Source organism: Eumetopias jubatus, unplaced genomic scaffold (assembly GCF_037043125.1).
Source record: "Eumetopias jubatus isolate StellerSeaLion01/CBP00866 unplaced genomic scaffold, mEumJub1_p1.0 scaffold_3, whole genome shotgun sequence".
Taxonomy (NCBI): domain Eukaryota; kingdom Metazoa; phylum Chordata; class Mammalia; order Carnivora; family Otariidae; genus Eumetopias; species Eumetopias jubatus.
Genome location: NW_028274809.1, coordinates 120,339,419 through 120,361,773, shown reverse-complemented (window position 1 = coordinate 120,361,773; position 22,355 = coordinate 120,339,419). Strand labels below are relative to the sequence as shown.

General features: G+C 44.4%; 1 pseudogene; it reads left to right on the top strand.

The window, feature by feature from the left end:
- The first annotated feature begins 7,058 nt into the window (after positions 1-7,058).
- LOC114211949 (FGFR1 oncogene partner 2 homolog pseudogene) overlaps positions 7,059-22,355 on the top strand; it is a 72,318-nt pseudogene continuing 57,021 nt past the window's right edge.

The following is a 22,355-nucleotide window of genomic DNA, read 5'->3' as shown; positions in this document are numbered from 1 at the left end:
ATGCCTCTGTCCTGCCTTTCCATCCAGATGTGAGTTCCAGGAGCACAGGGCCAAGTTCTTCTATCTCCTCGTATACTGTGCACTCAGTAGGTTTTAGTAAATGTTATTTGGCAGTGATGTGGCTGGCTGGTTTCTCCTTATCCTCTTTGCTAACTCTTACTTCCAAATTGCCATGTTGCTCGGCAGGTGGATTCAAGTGGAAAAGTACATGTGTGGTCGGAATGTTGCTTCCTGTCAGAGGTTCCGAATTTGGGGATGATAGGGAGAGGAAGACTTTGCAAGTGGATGGGTAAGTCTTGTCTTTTTTCTTTCTATGAGGCTAATTCCTGGCTTCGTGCTGCTACAGACATATCAGTTGCTGTCTACTTGATGGTCTGCACGTTGATGGTGTACTTTGAAGATTCTGTCATATATTTTCATCTACATTCAGGATGTCTTTGCCCTGTGTACTCCAGATGCAACCTGGGGGCATTCTCCCACTTGTGCCCCAGTATTCACATAAGCCTGGGCTTCTCATTCAGCTTTTCCATCCAGGTAACTTTAATGCCAGGGAAGAAGTGCATATAAACCAACAGTAGTCCTCCAGTAGGTTTCCCACCTTCACCGCCTTCACCGCCAAGGTTGCTATTTAAAGCATAAATCAGATCAAATAGCCCCATTGTTGAAAACTTTCCCAAGGCTTCCTGTCATCCTGGGGGCTCTTCACCATGGCTTTTTAAAAAGCCTACAGAGGCTGGTCTCTTTCTATCTTTCTGTTGCCATTTCTTGCCTTTTACCTCCTTGCTCATGACTCTTCAGACACACTGGACTCCTTCCTACCTTTTGAACATTTTAAACCTCAGGACCTTTGCGTTTGCTGTGTTCTATGCCTGGAACACCACCCACAGGTCATCTCACATCTTGTTGCTTCTTGTTGTCATTCAGATCTCAGCTCAAATGTCACCTCCTCCCTGACCATCCATCTAATTTAGCCATCCCTTCCTCCAGTCACTGTATATACTTTGTTCAGTTTTAGTTCCTTTACAACACTTATCTTTTCCTAAAATTATCTTATTCATTTATTTATACACCTAGAACCATGCCTGGTGCACAGTTGTTCCTTGGGAACATTTTGTTGGGTAAATGAATCAAGGAAAGAACTAGTGGGAAATGTTTTTAATGTCTATAGGCATATTTAAAAAATTTAACATGAAATTTTCAGCCCACTTCAAAACACTTATGCTAATTTACTATAAAATGATAATTTAAATTACCTATGTAGTGAAAATGCTTAGCATATGGCAAATTGAGTAAACTGATTACTCAACAAGTGAACAAATTCACTATTGAATGAATGAATGAATGAATGAATGAATGATGAAAGTTGATGCTCCAGAGATGTGCACCATTTTTATCCTGTGGCATCTTGCACATCCTGGCACAATGCTGGGTACACAGACCCAAGAACACAATCTTGGGAACTTGAAGGGAACATGCTGCTCTGCTGGTCTCTCTCCTCCTTATGGAGAAGGAAGAATTTTCTGAGTCACAGAATGCTTCCCAAAGCCAAAAGAAGCAAGACTTTCAGATTATTTTCTCCTTGGGATTTCACACCTCTCTAGGAGTTCAGATAACTAAAAACTAGGCTCATGATCATTATCATCACCAATCCAGACTTTCCACAGAACAGAAGGAACAAAGTTTCCACCCCTGCAAAAACACTCATGGCCAATCCCTCCCTTCCTGGGTGAGCAACTCTGAAGGAGACCCCTTAATGGTCTCTGCCCCAGTAAGTTTTCTAGCCAGCTCTCCATCCCCTGAACTGAATCAGCTGCCTTTTGGATCACTTTCAAGAAAATTACACCTGCCAGATTGATGGCCTCCTTACACCCAACATCCTTTGGGCCGTCTTTCTTCCCAGGCATGTGTTCAAGAAATCTCTTCATGCAGATTACTGGCATAATGTTAGATAGAATCAGGCAAAGGAAATTCTGGGGGGAAAATCACAGTTTGTGTCCTTAATCAACTGGAAATGCCCTTTATCCTTCTAGTTGGATAAAATGCAGTATTTCTCACTTTGCAACTTCTCATTATAGATTTTTATAGCTTTTTGGAGACAATTTTCCATGGTCTTTTGCATTTTGTGTGTCTTATTAGCAGAGGCAATGATGGCCTTGGTTCTGGATGAGTTTTCAAGGAAGTTTGTGTAGTAAACTTTGAAATGTAGAAAAAGTGTCCCCCTCTGGACACAAAGCAGAATTTTCCTGACCAGAATAATAAAGATAATATCTCCATCCAAGGCAAAGGTTGGGCGGATTTGCCAGGAGCCTCTTTTGGTTTGAGGGTTTCCTAACTAAGCATAGTGACAAAGACCTACTGTGTGTTCACCCCCCCATTGGACTGCTCCACTGAGCCCCATGAACTTGGGGGAGTGGTTCAGGGGAACATGCTTCTTGATGTGCTATGAGTAATTAAGTCCTTTGTCTCTGACCCTAGAGTCTCATGTCTTCTGCCCACATCCATGGAATTGTGGCAGGCTAATTTAATGGGAAAGCAGGGTAAAATCTCACACCAATACTCCTCTGGTTTATACTCTGTAACTTAACTGTAAGTATGTATTATTAGTCTACATTATATGTAAAATTGGACTGAATTTCAAGTAAATGTGTCTTGTCTCCTCAAGGGCAAGCAGGTGTACGCTCCAAATTATCTGATAAATACGGGGCATGTGGTAAGTACCCTGTATCTTCTTGCTGTCATTTCATCCTTTGGATTGCCTGAATTGGGGATGTACCTCTACTATGTCCACAAGGGCCACCACTAAACGTTGACTCTGTGGTGGTGGTGGTGGATCTCCCAGTTTTTAGGGATTTTCAAATTTAACCTTAGGTCATTTTCTCCACTACCCGGTACCATTTCCTACTATCCAGTGAGCCAGAAAGTGCCAGGTGGGATGGCAGGAGGGGATAGTTAATAAGAACAGACCCAGATGAATGGAACAGGAGCCCTGGGGTGTGAGTCAATGAGGCGAATGCTGAGACATGATGTGCTGGGAAAAAACATCAAATCTCAGCTCCAAATAAAGGGCTAATGTCCAGACCTCCAGGAGGTCACTCTGCCTGGGAAACAGAAACCCATTACCCTGGGTATCAAGAATACTAAGAATAAGAGACCTGGGATCGAGGCCAAGTCTGGATCCATTCCAGGCTGTCCCTTGGCAGGAGACACAGGGCTGCAGTGAAACAGAAATGAACCAACATAAGGAAACCACCAAACTCATCTCTGAGTTGGGATTTGGCAGCTTCTCATTCCTTTTTCCATTGTGTTATCCTCTATCATGCTATAGATAGAAGAGGCAATAATAATGATTTTATAAAAACAAAACAAAACACAAAAACTGCTACCAAATGTAACTCTTGCAGAGAGAGCTAGGCAGGCAGAGGGATGGGCCTTGAGTCTAGAGCCAGAAGTTACTGAGTGTAGGTCTTGGCTCTGCCACCTGTGCACAGAGGGGACCTACTTCCTCACCTACAAAAAGGAGGACCAGAACATGACACTAGTCATTGTATGTGCAAGAGCTCTCAGGCAACTGGGATGCAGAAGTGGGTGGGCATGGAGCAGAGGGCTCAGGTGAGGTGGAGGGGGGGGAAAGTTACCCCTCAAGGGGGTCACTGAACACCAGTGAAGTCCCCTTCTCAAAATCTTTCCTCCAAAATGAGATCCCACACTTCCTGGCTCTCAGTCACAGTAATGTTAATAGTAAAAGCCATGATTTAATAGGTGTGTATGATAAGCCAGATGTCTCACACATACATGATGTTATTTCTGATCTTGAATTATAATGACATTTGTAATATTTACAACAACTCTGAACTGTTCTCATATTTCAAATGAAGAAACTGGTTCTCAAGAAACATGCAATGCATGGTCAAGGTCACACAGAGAGCTTAAAGCTGGGAGCCACACCCAGGAAGATGGCCAGAGAGGGAGAAGCCGCAATCCTGGGATAGTGCTACAGCTGCCCAGAATGACACTCAGTGGAAGAATGTGGTTTTCTCCTTGGCAGCCATACACCTAACATTGGTACCACAGTTTGTTAGAATGAGAAGTCCTTTTCCATATGTTGTCTATTTAACCCTCACATCTACCCTGCTGGGTAGTTTTATTTGCACAGGAGGTAGTGTGGCTCCCAGAGGATTGTGGCAGCAGCAGAGTCTGCAAGGAGATGCAGAGGGTAACCGAGAAGTTCTGCCAGGGTGGGGACAATGACGTGGCCAATAATATAGGTGGGGCTGTGGATGCTGGGGGGGGGAGCAAATACCCCAAGGAGGACTGGTCTCGACCTTGTGGACAGAATAAAGCATATTTTTGCCAAATATGTCCTGTGGACCAGGCCTGATCTGGCCCTGACTCTCCTCACCTCCCCGCCCACCCCCCTCAGCTTGGAGCTAGCCAGTGACGCATGGCAGCCTGTTGCTTGGACTCCCTGACACAGCAGATGTGGGGGCCAGGCTCCAAGTAGACTGGAAGATAACCTGGGGGCCCAGGGCATGGTTCTGGAATAAGACGTCAGAAGTACGAACCTCTGACACAATCTTTCTCATTCCCCAGGATGCTCTAGACTTGCCCTTGGCCCACAGATGGGCCCAGAAGACATCCAAGGTCACCCTGAAGGCAGGCAGCCTTGTCCATTGGCTCTCAGAGCCTAGGAGTTGTGTATTATTATTCTTATTTTGCAGATTAGGAAACTGAGGTTTAAAGAGTTTATCTTGCCTCTCTCTTTCCTTGCCCACAGTGCCATCAACACTTCAGGCATTGGCCAGGAAGGTGAACTGACCTTGTGGTTAATGAAGATGAGTATGTGTTCCTGAAGTGGTGGGCTTTAAAGTCGGACTCTAATGGAGGAGCTGTGTGGCTCAGTTGTGTCAGGGCAGAAGGCAAGGCTGAGCAAGAAAGGGAAGGCAGCCCTAGGCAGCAAACTGGCAGCCTGGGCAACAGAACAGGTGGATCTTAGCAAGGAGCCAAATGGTGTAACTTTACTGGTGGTGGAGGGTCTGCAAGCATGCATGGGGACAACATCAGTCTTTCCTTGGAATGATGGAGCCCAGGAGATGGATGGAGTCATGGGAGAGCGCATTCCCACAGACAGGAAAGAATGTGGAGGCAGGACCATTGACTCAAATGTGGGTGGGCTTGGAGTCTATGAAAAATGGGTTCAATGTTCCCTCAGAACTGTGATTTCAACTTTGCTTGCCCACTGGAATTGCTTGAATAGCTTTAAAAATATTGGTAGTTGGGTCCTACTCCACAGAAATTCAGATGCAATTGGTCTGGTTTGTGAGCTGGGCATTGGTATTTTTAAAAGATCCTGTGGTGGTTCTGATGTGCAGCCACGGTTAAGAACCGCTAGCTTAGAGGGGGGAGGTAATTGTGCATGTCACATACTGGGCCAGGAGTGAGATGGAAATGAATGGTGCATGGTAGCTATGCAAGGAAGGGGTAACAAATGACTCAATCTGTAGGTTCTTAAAACAGGAATTAGATTTCCTAAACAAAATCCTACTAAAATGCCCCACAGATAACTTAAAGCAGTCCTGTGGTGGAAAAAATTGAATAATCGCCTAATTTATTTCTTCAGTATGATGAGATTTGCAACCATTAGTCTTTTTCATGACCTATCCTTTGAAAGTGAGGGACAGTTAGATGCCCCAGGGTCTAGAATTGTGGGGACCAGACTTCAGCTCAGCTCATACAGTTCCTAAACTCATATGCAAAATAAGTTTGTTTGAAATGCAAACTCCCCACCTCTGGGCCTAAAGACTGGAAGGCACTAATGTTATTGTTGTCATTTCTAAGATTTTATTTATTTATTTGAGAGAGAGAGAGCACACAAACAGAAGGGAGGGACATAGGGAGAGTGAGAAGCAGACCCCCACTGAGCAGGGAGCCTGATGCAGGCTCAATCCCAGGACCCCAGGATCATGACCTGAACCGAAGATAGACATTTAAATAACTGAGCCATCCAGGTGCCCCAGAACTAATGTTTTTAGATGGAACCTGGAAAAGGTGTGTCTAACAAACTAGCAAACTCCCCAGGTGACTATGTGACAAAGATGATCTGTGGCCCCATGTTGAGAAATGCTGATTTAGGGACAGGGGATAAAGTCTTAAGTGTATTTGGTTTTCTTAAGAGCACTCTAAGCCACCCTATCAACATCCGGTGTGAAGAATATTTACAGTTTAATGGAAGCTGGAGGGAGGAAAATCAATCCCTAGTGCTCCAATCTAAGTATTTTTCTAGAGCGAGTGCAAAGGATGTCCCATTTGGTATGTCCTCACATATCACAAAACTCATGACAGTGCCTGCATGCAGAGCTTCAGCCTGTCAAGAAGCATTTTACACTCCACAGCCCAAGGCAGCCCCATATCTGAAACACTGTCAAAAATGCTGAAAGCCCTCCAGAGCCTTCCACCTGAGGCTGGGGGACAGGGGCAGCTGGCTTTCTTGTTCATCTTTGCTTAAGGCCCTCGTGATCTGAGAGGGAAGCTCTAAAGATGGAGGGTTGCCTAGGAATTTTGCCTGAGGGACATCATATAGCTAGGATACTCCATGAATACTCCCTCAGCACAGCCAAGGTTTCTAAGCTCACTAGATAGTGGGGATGTGTTAATGTGCCCTCATGCACAATAGAAAAGCAGGCCCATGCTAAAGAAAAACAGAGACAGATCTGCTTCAGGGAGGAGTCATCTTGTTTTCAGTTAAGGATGAGCATTTCATTTTATTGTTTCATTGGGGGTATCACTAACCACCCTAACTATGGGGAGAAAGCCCATATCATGCATGGTCCTGAGCAAAAGAATGCCAGGCTAAAGGGAGGGGACACAGAAGAACGGTGATGGGATTCAGGAAGGGGCTAGGTAGCCAGCCCCACTGCAACTCTTGGACGTGATTCCTCTTGGCATCTTACTTTTCCCTCATTGAAAGGATTCATGCTGGCTGTCCCTGCACCTTTGGGGGTTAAGGAGATCATGTTGTCTTCCAACAAACCATTTTAGCTGCAAAGAATGGAGACCAGAAAATGAGTTGTACATTGGAGAAGACCTTTGCTGATGCTATGACTCTTGCTGAAAGATCAAAAGACTGTGACAAAGCAGCAAAATCTCTTTATGAGCAAACCATGGCTCTCAAGAGGAGTGGAAGTGATGAAGCAGTATTAGGAAGAAATTCAAGAACTGAATGAAGACTCAAGATATTGGCAAAGGCACAGCAGAGATCAGATGGAGACTGGCAGCAAGAGCACAAAGAACTTCATACATCCCTGGAGGAACATCAGTAGGCTTTGGGACTTACCATGAGCAAGTGCTGAGAGCAAATGTTTGGGCTGCTAATGGCTAACCAAAAGGATGACCTTGGTATAATAATGAAATTTAATGAGCATCACTCTAAGATACTATGATCCCATGCTGACCAGGTAATGGAAATAGCAGCAATAATGAGGAAAGCCACTGAGATTGGTGAGCATCAGGGTTGCATGAATAGGAAAAGAATTTTCAACTTAAACAGGAAATCAAGGATTTGAGAGAAATCCTACAAACTCAAGATTCAAATTTTAGCCTCACAAAAGATGATGCATAAGAAAGTACACTCTTTGTTATCAGTCTCTGTCAATTCTCACCAATTGATCTGAGCCTGAGAAGAGCTGAGCATTTCTGTGACATGGCTCCAAAAGAGCCCCAGGCCTGGCCTGCTACATTAGTTAATTAGTGGAATAATAGTGAATAATAAGAAATCACCACCTGAATCAGTTATTACTTTTAGATTATGTACAATACACTGGCAAGTGACATTTTTAAAAGATCATTTCTGAAAATGCATAATAAATGAACTAGGCATTATTCTTATTAAAATGTAATTTAAAAATAATTCAATAGATGGGAAGTTCTCCAGATGACATCGTAGGGTAATTCCATGTTTATTTTTTGAGGAATTGCTGCTCTTTAAAGTGGCTGCACCATTTTACATTCCCATCAGCGATGTAGGAGAGTTTCAATCTCTCCACATCCTATTATTGTCTCTTTTTTATAAGAACCATTGTATTAACAATGTACACATAACTGTGAAGTGGTACCTCCCTGTGGTTTTGATTAGCATTTCCCTAATGATTAATAATATTATGCATTTTTTCCTGTGGTCCCCTGCACCAGTAAACTCACCCCATTAATCCTTTGGATGCAAAAAACAAAGGCCAAGGGATGTTTACTTGGCACTTCCAAGACATAAGCCTGTGCTTTTAGTCATCTTAGGTACACTGTGTCATGTTGTTGCCTCCAGAAAACATGTAGGAACTGGTCCAATCATTTTAACTTTGACCCCTTTTCCTTTCTACTGCTCCTTCTTTTCCAAAAGTGCCTGCTTTGCTTGAGTAGCTTTGAAGACTTGATAAGCCTCCCTTTTTTTCAGATTTTCTGGAACCAAAGGGATTGTGTTTCTTTACTCTTGCTCTGTCATCTTTCCCTATTTTTACTTTCTTAATGGTATTGTTTGAAGTATAAATGTTTTTAGTTCGATGATGTTTTTAGTCCAATTTATCTACTTCTTCTGTAGCTTTTGCTTTTGGTGTCATATTTAAGCAAACATTGCCAAACCCAGGGTCATTAAGGTTTACTTTTGCGCTTTCTTGTGAGAGTTTTATAGTTCTAGCTTATACATTTAAGTCTATGATCTCTTTTTGAGTTAATTATTGCATATGGTGTGAGGTTAGAGTCCAAGGTCATTCTTTTGAATACGGATCTCCAGTTGTCCTAGCACTATTTGTGGAAAAAACTATTCTTTCCCCAATAAAATGTCTTGGTATCTTTGTCAAAAAATAAACTGGCCATAAATGTAAGGGCTTATTTCTGGACTCCCAACTCCAGTCCAGTTATGTGTTTGTTCTTACGCCAGTAGAACATTGTCTTGGTTACCACAGCTTTATAGTAAGTTTTGAAATCAGTAAGTATCAGTCCTCCCAACTTGGCTGTTCCTTTCATGGTTATTTTGGCTACTTGGGCCCATATGAATTCTAGGATTGGTTTGTCAATTTCTGCAAGAAAAGCCAGCTGGGATTTTGAATCAGTAGAGTAATTTGGAGGAGATTGTCATTTTAACAATATTAAGTCTCAGCATCCTAGCTCTGACAGATTCACTGAACACATTTATTTATCACTAGTGACCAATTACTTCAAGGAAGGACACAGAGCACAAATCTAGTATTTTCCTTTCATCTAAATTCAGGTTACAACGCTGAGAAAACTATAGAGACGTCACTGGGTGAAGTAAACAGATTGTGCTTTGATTTTTAAAAGAAATTGAGAGAGATTGTTTGAAAATCTTCAGCCTTTTAATCATGTTTGGGGTTTTTTTGGGGGGGGGGGTTGTTGTTGTTGTTTGCTGTTTTTGTTTTTTAGTTTCCATCTGTGACTGTACGGTGCTAATCATTACAGAAAGCCAGTTTATAATGGACAGACTCTGGCTGTCCTCAATGGTTGGTAATAAAGAATCACTGGCACCCTGGTAGGACAATATTGAAGATGGAAATGTGATTGTTTTATTTTTTCTCCAGAAACTGTGGTGTTTGTTACTCATCTGTTACAGGTCAGTGTTTGTAGCTCCCAGGAGAAAATTGCTTTTCCCTGAAAACTCATTGGCCCTGGACACAAATGGGGAGTCTGCTGGCGTGAGGCGGAAAATTCCAATGGAGGTTAAGAGCATGAATCCATGTCCCCACTGCACTTGGGTGAGCAGGGGCTAGGTTCAGGGGCTCACTGCAGAGAGAGAGATCGTCTGCTCTCCCTGCACCATAATGAAACACTCTTGAGACACAAAAGGTGCAAATTTGGTTGAATTTATAGAAGCCACAGTTCATAACCTCATCAGGAGGTGTTAATGTTTTTGTCTTGGACTTGCCAATGTCTGCTCAATATAGACACAGACCTTTCCTCTTCACAAGCTTCCCTCCCAAAAGTCAACACTGTTGTAATTCTTGAATGGGAACTTTGCACTGGGTGCCCTTTGATCTTTTCATCCCTCAGCCGGGTAGCTGAAGGTGGTGATGTTTCCAGGAAGTCTCTCTGTAACTCACTTGACTTACTGAGGGCCCCTCAGAGGGCTTGACAAGGAGCCAATGAGGTGGAGAATGAATGAAGTGCCAGAAGCAGGTCTGCAGTTTTTGGGTAGAAGAGGCAGAGTCTTTTGGGGACCAGAGTCAGGGCCTATTTGAGAAGCGTTCTTGATTCCACTCCAGGGTCTTAATCTGAGCTGAGGATTTGAGATCTAGCCACAAACCCTCTCTTGAGAATTTTTAATTGTTCTAATAAACACAATAACCAGATATATTGTTAACACAGTGATTTATATGCCACCAGATGATCACTTTCTTTTCCTCTCTGAAAGCAGGATCTAGGAAGAAGGGCTTGACTGGTTAGTGAAGGTTTGAGGGTCAGAGGTTTGGGGTCTGGCTTTCTGTAAGCCACCTCATTCTTCCCTGTGCAGCTCAACTGCACCTTTAGAGGAGGGAGTACTGCCTATTGAGGAAGCACTGTTTCCGTGAAGTGTGCAGGGGCTGGGTGGGCCGGATCAGGGATGAGAAGCAGGACTGTTAGTAAATCGTTAGGGAATAACAATGAAGCTTCACTAAAGTAGAAGTTTTGATTATGCCCTTCCAGCTGCCAACCAGTAACCTGACCATTGGTTGAATCAATCTTTTTTTTTTTTTTTTTTTGAATCTGCACCTTTGTTTTTACAAAACCAAGAGTTATTTAGGGAGGATCAGATCACAGAATATACAGGGAGCAATTCCTAGGCACTGGGTTCCATTCCAATCAGTGGGTGACAGTGGTGTTAAGAGAAACACTCACCGCCCTCATGGGTGGGCGATTGTCTTAAGGGACAGAAATGGTAAAGAAGGAGACCAACGCAGAAGCTACGAGTGGGTAGACATACAGCGCTGCAGCTGGAGTGCTCAATACAAGGGGCAGAACTTGTATTCAATGAGATCCTCAAACAGGTGGTTCACAGACAATATCTCACGAGATTCCCATGGGGGGAGGAGTCCCATCCCCCAAATGCACTCGGTGAAGCTGTGGCTCCCGGAGGCCAAGATAACCTCCCATCCATCCCCCTGGGGCTGTGCAGAAAGTTATTGTATGATCTGGTTCAATTCTGTGTCCTCTGACCCCAGACCCTGTGCTCTTGCCATTATGCTGCCTCCCAGAACCCTCCTCCAGCCCCTCATTTTACAAAGGGTCTCCAAACGAGCTCATGGGAAGCTGAAATCTGGAGACTTCCATGGTGCTGTGTGCGGAGAAGCCCTCTCTGTTTTTCCTCATTGCGGGAGTGAATGATAATGGGCTGCAAGCGAAGTCAGGCAGCAAGACCTGGTCCCAAGGTCAGGGCCCCCAACGAAAAAGTCCTTCAATCCTCACAGAGAACACCCGGGGCCCCAGGGAGTTCCAGAACTTCTCCCACAGTGCCTGGTTGCCTCACTCATGCCACCTCCCTGCCTGCCAGACAATGGTTCTCAGGCTCCCAACTGTCCCCATCACACCCTGAGTGTTGGTGCTATTTTTAACCCCCCTTTTCTGTGCCCTTTTCATCTGACAGGTGAAGAATTGCTGTCATTTTCACACTGAATAACATTCATTATTCATTATCTGTGGCGAAAGACCTGATTTACTACCTGGGTACTTCCTCCTAAACCACGCCAAGGAGGCTGTTTTAATACTGAGAGGGAACCGGTCGGGTTTTAGACCTGCTGACATGTGACAATAAATGGAGGATGGGCTCTGTTTAGGGGGAGGGGAAGGGCTCTGCCGACTAAGGGGGAGGGCCCTGAGTCATGTCCAAGGAAGAAACGGCTTTCAGGAATATCTGAGGCTGTCACGATCAGCAGCCGGGAATTATCCTCTGTGTCTGGAACGTGGTCACCAAATAAGGAGAGTGACTACACAGAATAATAAGAGTTATTCAATTTAGCGTGCAAAGTTCATTTGCTGACTTATACAGAAGAAAATCACATCTCTAAGAGGTCTGTAAGCATGCACCTATCTAATGTCACACATTTGGGCAGTTTCCTCTTGCCCATCCCTCATGTGACACAAACCCAGCCACCATGCAGGAAATGAGTGTAAGAGCTTCAGGAACCCACCTGAGAAGGTGGGAGAATCTGCCCACTGGGGGCCTGCGGTATTCTGTGGCTGGCGTGGGAGACCCTGATGGAGGGCCCTTGCTGTAGCCCCATGGGGCGCTGAATTTAACTCCTGGCCTGACTTTCCGAGGGCAGGTCTTTGGGCGGGTCTCCCGAGCACCCCGACTTTCCTGTCTCCTGCCTGACAGCAGTGTCACACAAACGAATGGTTGACGCTGGCTTTCATCTAGTCCGGAGCCCAGGGACACTTGACTGGTGCTTTGTAAAGCAGCCTGCACCTCAGCGTGTGCTCTCACTGTTCAGCTTCCCAGGCTTGATCTGACAGACACAGATTTGAACTTCACACACTGTGCTTTCGGGCATGCCAGCCACAGAAACAGCGCAGGAGGGAAAGAGCAGAAGGAGAGCCGGTTCTTCTTCTGAAATCTGTGGCTCAGCTCAGCTCTCTTCCTGCTTTTCCCTTCTCTGCTGAGGCTCCTAACAGATGTCACTGCTTCGGCCATGCCGTGGTGAGTGCTGTGGACACAGACACCTGTTAGGGAGCACTGTGATGCCGCTCACTCAGACTAGCAAACGGTAGGGAGGGAAGGAAGGTGGCTGTCCCCCGAGATGACCCGGCACGCTGAACCAGATCAAGGGCTCAGGATCCCGGCACGGAGCTGACCAGAGCAAAGCAAGCACACCAACAGAGGGACAGATCCCAGGCGAAGAGGCAAACTCTACAGACCACAGGTCCTCGAGTGAAACAAAACAAACAGCATCCTTGCTTTTGGCTTTGATTTGGCTTTTGGCCTCTAGGTCTAGAGGCGTGGGGTCATTCTGTCACGCACCTGCTATGCAGTGTGTCCCGGAAAGGGTTTGCTCATGAGCAAAGGCAGCAAAATGATGTGGAAATTGTCTTGATTTTTCATGTGGGTGCTGTGTTTCCATAGGATAAAAATGAGATGTTTGTGCCCTCACTATAAAATGCTGATCTAATTATTTTCATTTCTGACACCAGAAATAAAATCCAAATATTAACAGATATCTGTTCGTTAAATCAGTGGTCTTGTCTAAAAACACAGCCCCCAAGGTCTTGTTTGCTGGTCACTGTACACTTATGTATAAACATCTGCTCTGGGTGGTTGCCCGAATGCAGTTTAGGGGAGCCGTGCTTCTGTATTTTCTCCTGTGGTTTGGACGCTCAGCTTTCTCTACCATTAGTGCTATTACAGCATAAGGCCCCTTGGGCGGCTGTCTCCTGGGGCCATCAAGCAGCTTCAAGAAAGGGCAATAGGACATTCTGAGCCCTACCTGTGCCTCCTGCTACCTCATAGCCTGCCTCACTCCATGGATATTGCTTGTTGTGCTTCTATGGCTCATATCAAGAATAAGTGAGTACTGGGCACTCGCCCATTTGACTGTAGGAACAGAAGCTAACATTTAGTTAGTGCCTTTATTAATTCCTTCAATCCTCAACATGATGAAGCCACTGTAATCACCTCCACTTTTCAGACAAAGAAAATGAAATTTAGAGAAGCCAGGTGACTTGTCCAAGGGCACACAGATCGAAAGGGGGGAGCTGGGATTTGGGGCCAAGACTTTGAGACTCCAAAGACCCACCTTCCCCAGATCATCACAGCATCCTGGTTTTCTGGACGGAGAGGAGAGCAAGGAGCCTTCTTCACAGGTGTACAGGTGAGATGCTCATGAGCCTGAAACCCCTGCCTTGGCCATGATCTCCTTTGAGGAAAGTGGCCATGGGGGGTTTTCCCCCAATGCATCGTGGCATGCACCAAATGTCAATCAAAATGAGTTCTGCTACCCTGACTGCAACTGACTGGGTCATCAAGCTCTATGAGAGTGGAACAGTGTCTCTTAACTGTTGGTGAAGCTCCAGTGCCTAGCACATAGTAGGTACTCAATAAATATTTATTGAGTGAATGAATAAATGAATGGATGGACCTGAAATTGGTGCCCAACCTATGGCAACCACAACTGGGTTATAAAAACATGAGATCTCTGAGGTGGACCAACACAAAACTTTACTAATAAATGGTCCACATTGGATGGTGACAAATTGACGACATGAGATCTTTAGAAAGTATGGAAGTCAGGTGTATTCTGAGGGGGCATGTCCTCTCTACAAAGTCTGTTGTTATGTCCTAGTCTAGAGAGTGCAGGAACCCAGAAGGACAGCACAGCACAGGGGCCGATGTCCCCTGCCACTCGGGTTTCTGGTATTTCTCACTGAACTGCCAACATCACAGGTGATTTGAGATGCTCATGTTCTCGGAACATTAACAAGCATCTGCAGGGGACGCCTGGGTGGCTCAGTCGGTTAAGCGCCTGCCTTTGGGCTCAGGTCATGATCTCAGGGTCCTGGGATCGAGCCCCACATCGGGCTCTCTGCCCAGTGAGGAGCCTGCTTCTCCCTCTCCCTCTGCCTGCCACTCTGCCTACTTGTGCTCTCTCTTTCTCTCTCTGTAAAATAAATAAATAAGATCTTAAAAAAAACAAACAAACAAATAAACACCAAACATCTGCAGGACTTGCCCAGTCTTCCGAAGAAACTTGTTCAGTTCCAGGTGAACCAAATCTTCCCGCAGAATGGCATGGGGAAGGCAGGGGCCAGTCTCTGTCCACCAGCTTCTTCCCTCCAGTTGGTCAAGAAAATTCAGTGTGCATGTGTGTGTGTGTGCACGTATGTGTGCAAATGCATGTGTAGTAGGGGAGGGAATGACTCCCTGTTCTTTGCTTCCCAGGGACACAGGACTGTGGCAGAACAGTGATGACATCTTTGGGAATGAAAAGAAGGTAGGAATGTCCTCAAACACCTGGTCATCCCTCTGTCTGTGGGAAATATTCTCACACTCACATAGCAGAGAGCATGTCTCCGTGTTTATGTTATGTGGGGCCATGTGGTCCCTCAGTCCTGAGCTGTGGGAACCCATCAAAGGAGGAAATATGGCTATAAGGGAAAACAAAAATGTTAGTAAACATGAATTAACCTAACACACAATTTGTGAGCTCCTTAGAAGTGCTATGGTATGGACTAATGATTTCTTTTTAGCTTTCATCAGGGTTGGCAAATTCCCAATCAGCACTAGTCTGGGGTAATTTGGTTTTGTATTTTAGAATAATGTGTACTCTCTGTGATCAACACCCCGGACTTCCCACTGGTATGGATCCCCTGGGTCTGATTTGGTTAGCAGGTGGGCAGGGATCACAAGGTAATTTTCTGACTTATTCCTGAGCCTGTAGGCTATTGCTTTCTGTTGTTGTTGCTGCTGTTACAAGTACTGGGTCACAATGTGGAACAAAACATGAAGCCTCATCCTGCAGGCATCACTTCTTACAATTGCCAGAGTCTTCTATCAAGGATAAACCTTAATGATACTTCCCATGGGTGGCTGGCCTACAAAGCCCACTGATGTCCCACAGGCCTCCTGGTTTTGCCCAGAAGAGGCACCAGGGTATCATGACACTGCAGGCTAGACATTCAGCGGTTTGCCTCATCCCAGATCACAAGCATATTGCATCAAGAATGTGGTTGGGATGACACACCCTAATTAAAGGCTGAAGAAATAATTTTGTGTTGTGACTACAGCATTAGCTGCCAATGCAGCCTATGTACCCTCTCATCCTGTTTTTCAAATGTTGGAAAATATAAGTGTAAAACTGCGGCAGTGCCTATAGCTGGGAAAGAGAGGGGTTTCATCTCAGGATTGGCTCTGAGGATTAGTGGTGGCTGCCTGGAGTGCTTCTCAGGCTGAGTCCAGACTCTGCTGGCAAGAGCTCCAGATTGATTAATCATGTCTGCCATCAGAGCAGGCATGGGTACAGTGGGGTTATTGTGCAGTATTTTGCCAAAGTGGTTTATAATGTGGATTTATAAGAGGGATACTGTAATGGCCCTGTAATGGCAGTGACCAAGTCTCTTTCCTCATCTCTTTCACAGAAATATTCCAAAGATTTTCCTCATTAGATGAAACTGAGTTCTTACTCACTGATTGTCCCTGCAAAACAAAGAGCAGCCAGAGAAAAGACCAAGGAATCATGGTTATATCTGGGGTTGTTTGAAGTTCCTCAGTAGGGCCATGCTGGTCATACAGGGAAGAGTGTAAGCTTTGTAGTTGAATCTTGATCCACTGCTAGCTGAGTGACCTTGCGCAGGTTACTTTACCTCTCTGAGTCTGTTTCTCTATCCCTAACATGGAGCAAACAATTCCTACCATCCTGAATGGATGTGAAAATTAGAACTCACTTATGCAAAGATTAGAGAATTGTGCTAAGTCCTGTAGGAAAGCCCAAGCTATACATGGTTGAGGAATGGGGAGTTCTGGTTCGTAGAGCATTCTGGTAATTGGTCTCAACACCATAACTGAATAACCACTTTTCCCTCAGATCCTTGGGTGGCATAATGGGAAAAGCCATGGGATGAAAGTCAGAACACCTGAGCACACATTCCAGCTTAGTTACTTCTCAACTGGGGGACCCTAGAAAGAGACCTCGCCGGCCCTCAGGGTCTCCTTCAGTGACACAGCAAATGCTAATATTCCCACCACTAGGATGATTTCAACCATACAATCGTTATGAAAGTGCCTGCTTCACAGTAGTTGCTCAAAAACTCTGTATCAAATCTTTAATTTTTTAAAACTTTTATTTTGTAGTACACATTATTTTTTTAAGGAACAGTTTCAGATTTACAAAAAAAAAAAAAAACTGAGGAGATAGTACAGAGAGCTCCCATATCCCCAGCCCACTTTTCCCTATTATTAACATCTTACACTGGTGTGGTACATCTGTTAGAATTAATGGATCAATATGGACCCATTATTATTAACTGAAGTTCATGATTCATTCAGATTCCCTTCGTTTTTACCTAATGACCCTTTTCTGCTCCAGGATTGCACATTATATTCTGTTGGTGTGTCTCCTCAGGCTCCTCTTGGCTGTGATAGCTTCTCAGACTTTTCCTTGCCTTCAATAACCTTTATGGTTTTGGAGTGTTGGTTAGTATTTTGTAAGATGTCCGTCTTTTGGAAGTTGTCTGATTTCTCTCATGATTAGACCGGGGTTATGGCTTTGGGGATGAAGACTACAGAGGAAAGAGGCATTCTCATCACACTGGAGCTAGGGCACATCCATTATTTGTCACTCTTCATATTGACCTTGATCACCTGGCTGAGGGGGTGTTAGGGTTCTCTACTGCAAAGTTATTCTTTTTCTCCCATTCCATATGGTACCCTTTGGAAGGAAGTCACTATGCAAAATCCACACTTAGGGAAAGAATTATGTTTCAACTCCTTGAGGGTGGAGTATCTACACAAATTTTTAGAATTCTCCTACAAGAGAGTTTTGTCTCTTCCCTCCATTTATTTATTTTTCAATCATTTATCTATAATAAAATGAACTCATGGGTATTTATTTTATACTTCAAGTCATAACCCAAGACTATTTTATTTATTTGGTTGCCTAAACTATTCCAGGTTTGGCCATCGAGAGTTCTTTTTTTTGGCTTCTGTGTCCCTTGACATACGACCATCAGTGTAGATTTTTTTAAACACTTCCTTGCTTTCTGATACTACAAGACATTTTTGTGCTTTCTCGCTCACTCTGTTCTCTCTCTCTCTCTCTCTCAAATAAATAAATAAAATCTTAAAAAAAGAAGTCTTTTAACTCTTTATTTTGAAATAATCATAGATTCAAAGAAAATTGCAACAAATTGTACAGGGAAGTTCCATGCACCTTTCTCCAGTCTTCCCTTCCCCAAAGCTAACATCTTGTGCAACAAGATAAAAACCAGGAAGTTGACATTCGTACAATCCACAGAGTTGTTTTGGATTTCTCTAATTACACATGCACTTGTGTGTGTGTCTGTGTGTTTGTGTATATGTGCAGTCCTATGCAATTTTATTACATGTGTAGCTTACTGTAACCACCACCACAAACAAGATAAGGGGCTATTGAATCACCACATGGCTCCCTTTATAATGATTTCCTCCCCTATCCATCCCTAACTTCTGACACCAGTAATCTGTTCTCCATCTCTATAGTTTTGTTGTTTTGAGAACATTACATAAATGAATCACCCAATAAACAACATTTGGGATTGGCGGTTTTCATTCAGCCATTTCCCTTGCGATTCATCCAGGCGTTGTACATATCAATCACTTATGCCTTTTATTGCTGTGTAGTATTCCATGACATGGCTGTTTAGTCATTAGTTTAAACATTCCCCATTGAAGGACATCTTGGGTAGTTACTAGTTTGGGGCTATTTTGAATAAAGCTGCTATAAACGTTTGTGTACATAGTATTTAGTACATAAGTTTTCATTTCTCTGAGATAAATGCCCAAGAATACAATTGCTAAGTCCTACAGCAATCCATTTTAAGTTTTTTTAAGATTTTATTTATTTATTATTACTATTTTTTAAAGATTTTATTTATTTGACAGAGAGAGAGACAGGCCAAGAGAGGGAACACAAGCAGGAGGAGTGGGAGAGGGAAAGCGGGCTTCCCGCGGAGCAGGGAGCCCGATGCGGGGCTCGATCCCAGGAGCCTGGGATCATGACCTGAGCCGAAGGCAGATGCTTAATGACTGAGCCACCCAGGCGCCCCTATTTATTTATTTATTTGACAGAGAGACAGCAAGAGAGGGAACATAAGCAGGGGGAGTGGGAGAGGGAGAAGCAGGCTTCCCGCTGAGCAGGGAGTCGGATGTGGGACTCGATCCCAGGACCCCGGGATCATGACCTGAGCCGAAGGCAGACGTTTAACGACTGAGCCACCCAGGCACCCCCATTTCAAGTTTTAATAAAAGAAATTGCCACACTGTTTTCCAGAATGGCTATGCCATTTTACATTCCCACCAGCAATATCTGAATGATCCAGTTTCTCTGCATCCTTGCCAGCATTTGGTGTTGTCATTATTTTTTATTATAGCCTTTCTGGTGAGTGTGTAGTAATATCTCTCTATGGTTTTAACTTATATTTCCTTAATGTTGGACATCTTTTCATGTACTTATTTGTGAATCTTTAAGTTTTTAAATGACGAAAATAAAGTAACAAATATATATTGTCAAACTACTAAACGTGGGTAAATTTTTCTTAGAGTTAGAAAGTATTTACTAAAGCCTCTTTGGACCTTTTTTTTTTTTTCAGGAGCCCAGAACCTTCCTGCAGGTGGCTGAACATGCAGAGGATATAGGAAATTGAGCCCAGGTATTTCCTCAGTTGAAGTAACTGTGGGTGTTAGTTGAACACTTACTTTATACTAAGTGAGACCAGGTACTTGCATTTCATTGAATGCTCCCATGAATCTGCTGTGAGGTAAAAGAGAGGAAGCACTTTACTATTTGCCCAAACAGATAGGAATTCAAACAACCAGAATTTAAAACTAGGCCTATGAGACTCCTCTTGTACTATTAGAACATTTTCTGATGAGAGTCTGGAGCAGAATAGGGACCAAGATTCTGGTGATTGAACGTTACTTTACAGTTACATATTTGGATCCTTCAATCTCTGGCCCCAGTTGGGTGAACATAAAGCAAATTAAAATTCATTTTATCTATAGTTGCTATTTCACCTTTTATCACTTTGCTTCTTGAGGCACCAGAAAAGATTCTGATTCCTATTATCCAACCCTTCATCTCTAATTAAACAAAGGCTATTAAGGCCAGTTTATTATCTTTCCTCAGATTTTTACATCAGAGACACATTCTGCCACCCAAAGCAGGCTCCCTTCAAGGGCATCACATAGCTTTGCATGAGCATCCTTGCTCTGGGCCCCAGAGGAGTGGACTTGGCAGTGAGCCCGGGGAAGGCATGGCAGGACAAATAGCCACTGGGCCCCCAGGGCTCTGCAGAGCAGCCACCACACTAGCTCAGGCTTTTCTGAGAAACAGGAATATGCTTCTTCCTTGTTTAAGCCACTGTTCTTCTGGGTCTCTGTCACGCACCCGCATCTAGCCAGTGCAGATAGTAGCCCAATGAGCAGCCCTGTATCACACACCTCCTTTCTCTGTCCCTTGAAGAGAAGACTAATCTAGCCCCATTCAGGGGCAACCTCATGACTTCAGTGCTCCAGACACTACCAATCATTTGGAGCTGCCCCATGAAATGAGCCCAATGCCATTCCTGCCTGGAGGTGAAAGATGCCACAACCATGTCCCAAAGACTCCTTCTCCACCAACAAGCATGTGTCCCTATTGGTCTGTGAAGTAACCTGTGGCCTTCAAGGTAACCTACTCTCATTGCATTTTCAGGGGAGGATACAGAAGGAGTGAGGCTCTTAATGGTTCCCAGGAATCTGGCCTTGCCCACTTGAGGACACCCAGCCATGGCTCAGGAAAAGATTTTGCATTCAGAATTTATATTCATCTGGGTCTGCTGTTGAACATTCTGCAGCAAAAGGAAGGCACCACTTGGAGCATAGATGTATCTTCCAAACCCCTTGCCCCCAGCTGGCTCCTCACAGAAGTTCTTGAAATGGTGTTTTAAAAGAGGAAGGGAGCAAGACAGGCACCCACAGAGAAGGCCCACATCCATCAAAGACCCAGGATAGCTCCAACTGGGTTGTATTGGTTGTTTAGAGGCGGATTGGTTTTCCTACAACTGGGCTTCTCTTAGAAAGCATGAACAAACATGTCTTGGGGGCCATCCAGGCTCTGAGAAGTATGGTGCTATGACCAAGAGAGCCGTCTCCAGAGCCAGAGGCTGGGCTGGAATCCCAGCTCCTCCACTTCCCAAAGGAGAATACTTCCAAAGGCACATGCTTATTGAGTTCAGACTATACAAGCAGGGAGTCCATTGTAATACAACTCAAGAGGGGCTAAAAGTGACCAAGATATTTTTAGTATAAAACATGGGAGTTGTACAAGAAGTCCCTCTTGGGAGACTGTCCTGTATGTGCTTAATACAGAGACCAGAGCAGACCTTCCTCCACTGGGATGGTCCTAAGCCTACCAAGCTATCTCCATGGAAAGCACAGAAATGAGTGAGCGAAACTGGCTGAAGCCTGGAAAAGTGCAAGACCCTAGGAAAAGTGCAAGGCCTTGACCTAGGGACTCATGGGGGATGGGAGTGAACCGAACACAGCAGCCAGAGGAGAGGGACTCCAGCATGATCAGCGCCCCTTAGGAGTGTGTAGAGGAGCCACATGGGAGCAGGTTACACCCTGAACAAGTAAACTTACAAACTGAGTAAGAGAGTCCAGCACTTGCGTGACCCTGCGCCTAGAGTCTAAACTCCTCCATGTTTGCAGGTAAGCAGAAGTGCGTGGCAAAGCTAGATGCCGGCATGAGGCCAGACTGACTTGGAGATCCCTCAGAGCTCTCCTTACTGGGTGGCAAGGAACCCAGGTGCCAAGTCTCAGCTGATTAAAAAACAAAACAAAACAAAACACAACAACAAACCAGGAATGACAGAAATGCATCTGGATCAGCTTATCCAGCAGATGCTACATAAGACAAGAATTGCCTAATGACACAATTTATTTTATTTTATTTTATTTTTTATTTATTTATTTATTTATTTGACAGAGAGAGAGAGAGAGCACAAGTAGGCAGGCAGGCAGGCAGAGGCAGAGGGAGAAGCAGGCTCCCCGCTGAGCAGGGAGCCCGATGTGGGGCTCGATCCCAGGACCCTGGGATCATGACCTGAGCCGAACGCAGACGCTTAACCGACTGAGCCACCCAGGCGCCCGACACAATTTATTTTAAATTACTATTTTTTTTTAACAGAGGGAGGAGGGCAGAGTAGATGGAATTAAAAATTAAATTCAAGTGTTAAGGAGGAATGTCTAAGGATGGGGAAAAAGTTAAACAAATCACCAGTGATCCCTTCCCCATGAAAGAGGCTGGTGTGTGATATGTTCAAGCATTTGAGGCAGCAAATAAATGGGCAGCTTCTACTTGGTGAGCCAAAGCATTGACCCGGGTTCCCAGCTCTGTCTATAGTCTCAGAGGCCAAGGATGTCTTATCTCTTGTTCCTTCTTGGAAGAATCATCAGTTTGGAGCCATACACATCGCAGATATTTGGATGTGAAGCTTCTGTGGGATTAGATCCACTGATCCAGGCATCAGTGATATTGTGATTTCCAATAAGAAATATACATTGGCTCTTCCTCTGGTTCTGGCACAGAGCTCCTAAAACCCTTGAAATTTCCTGAGAGCTACGTGGGTGTCTTTTGTTATGCAAATGAAGT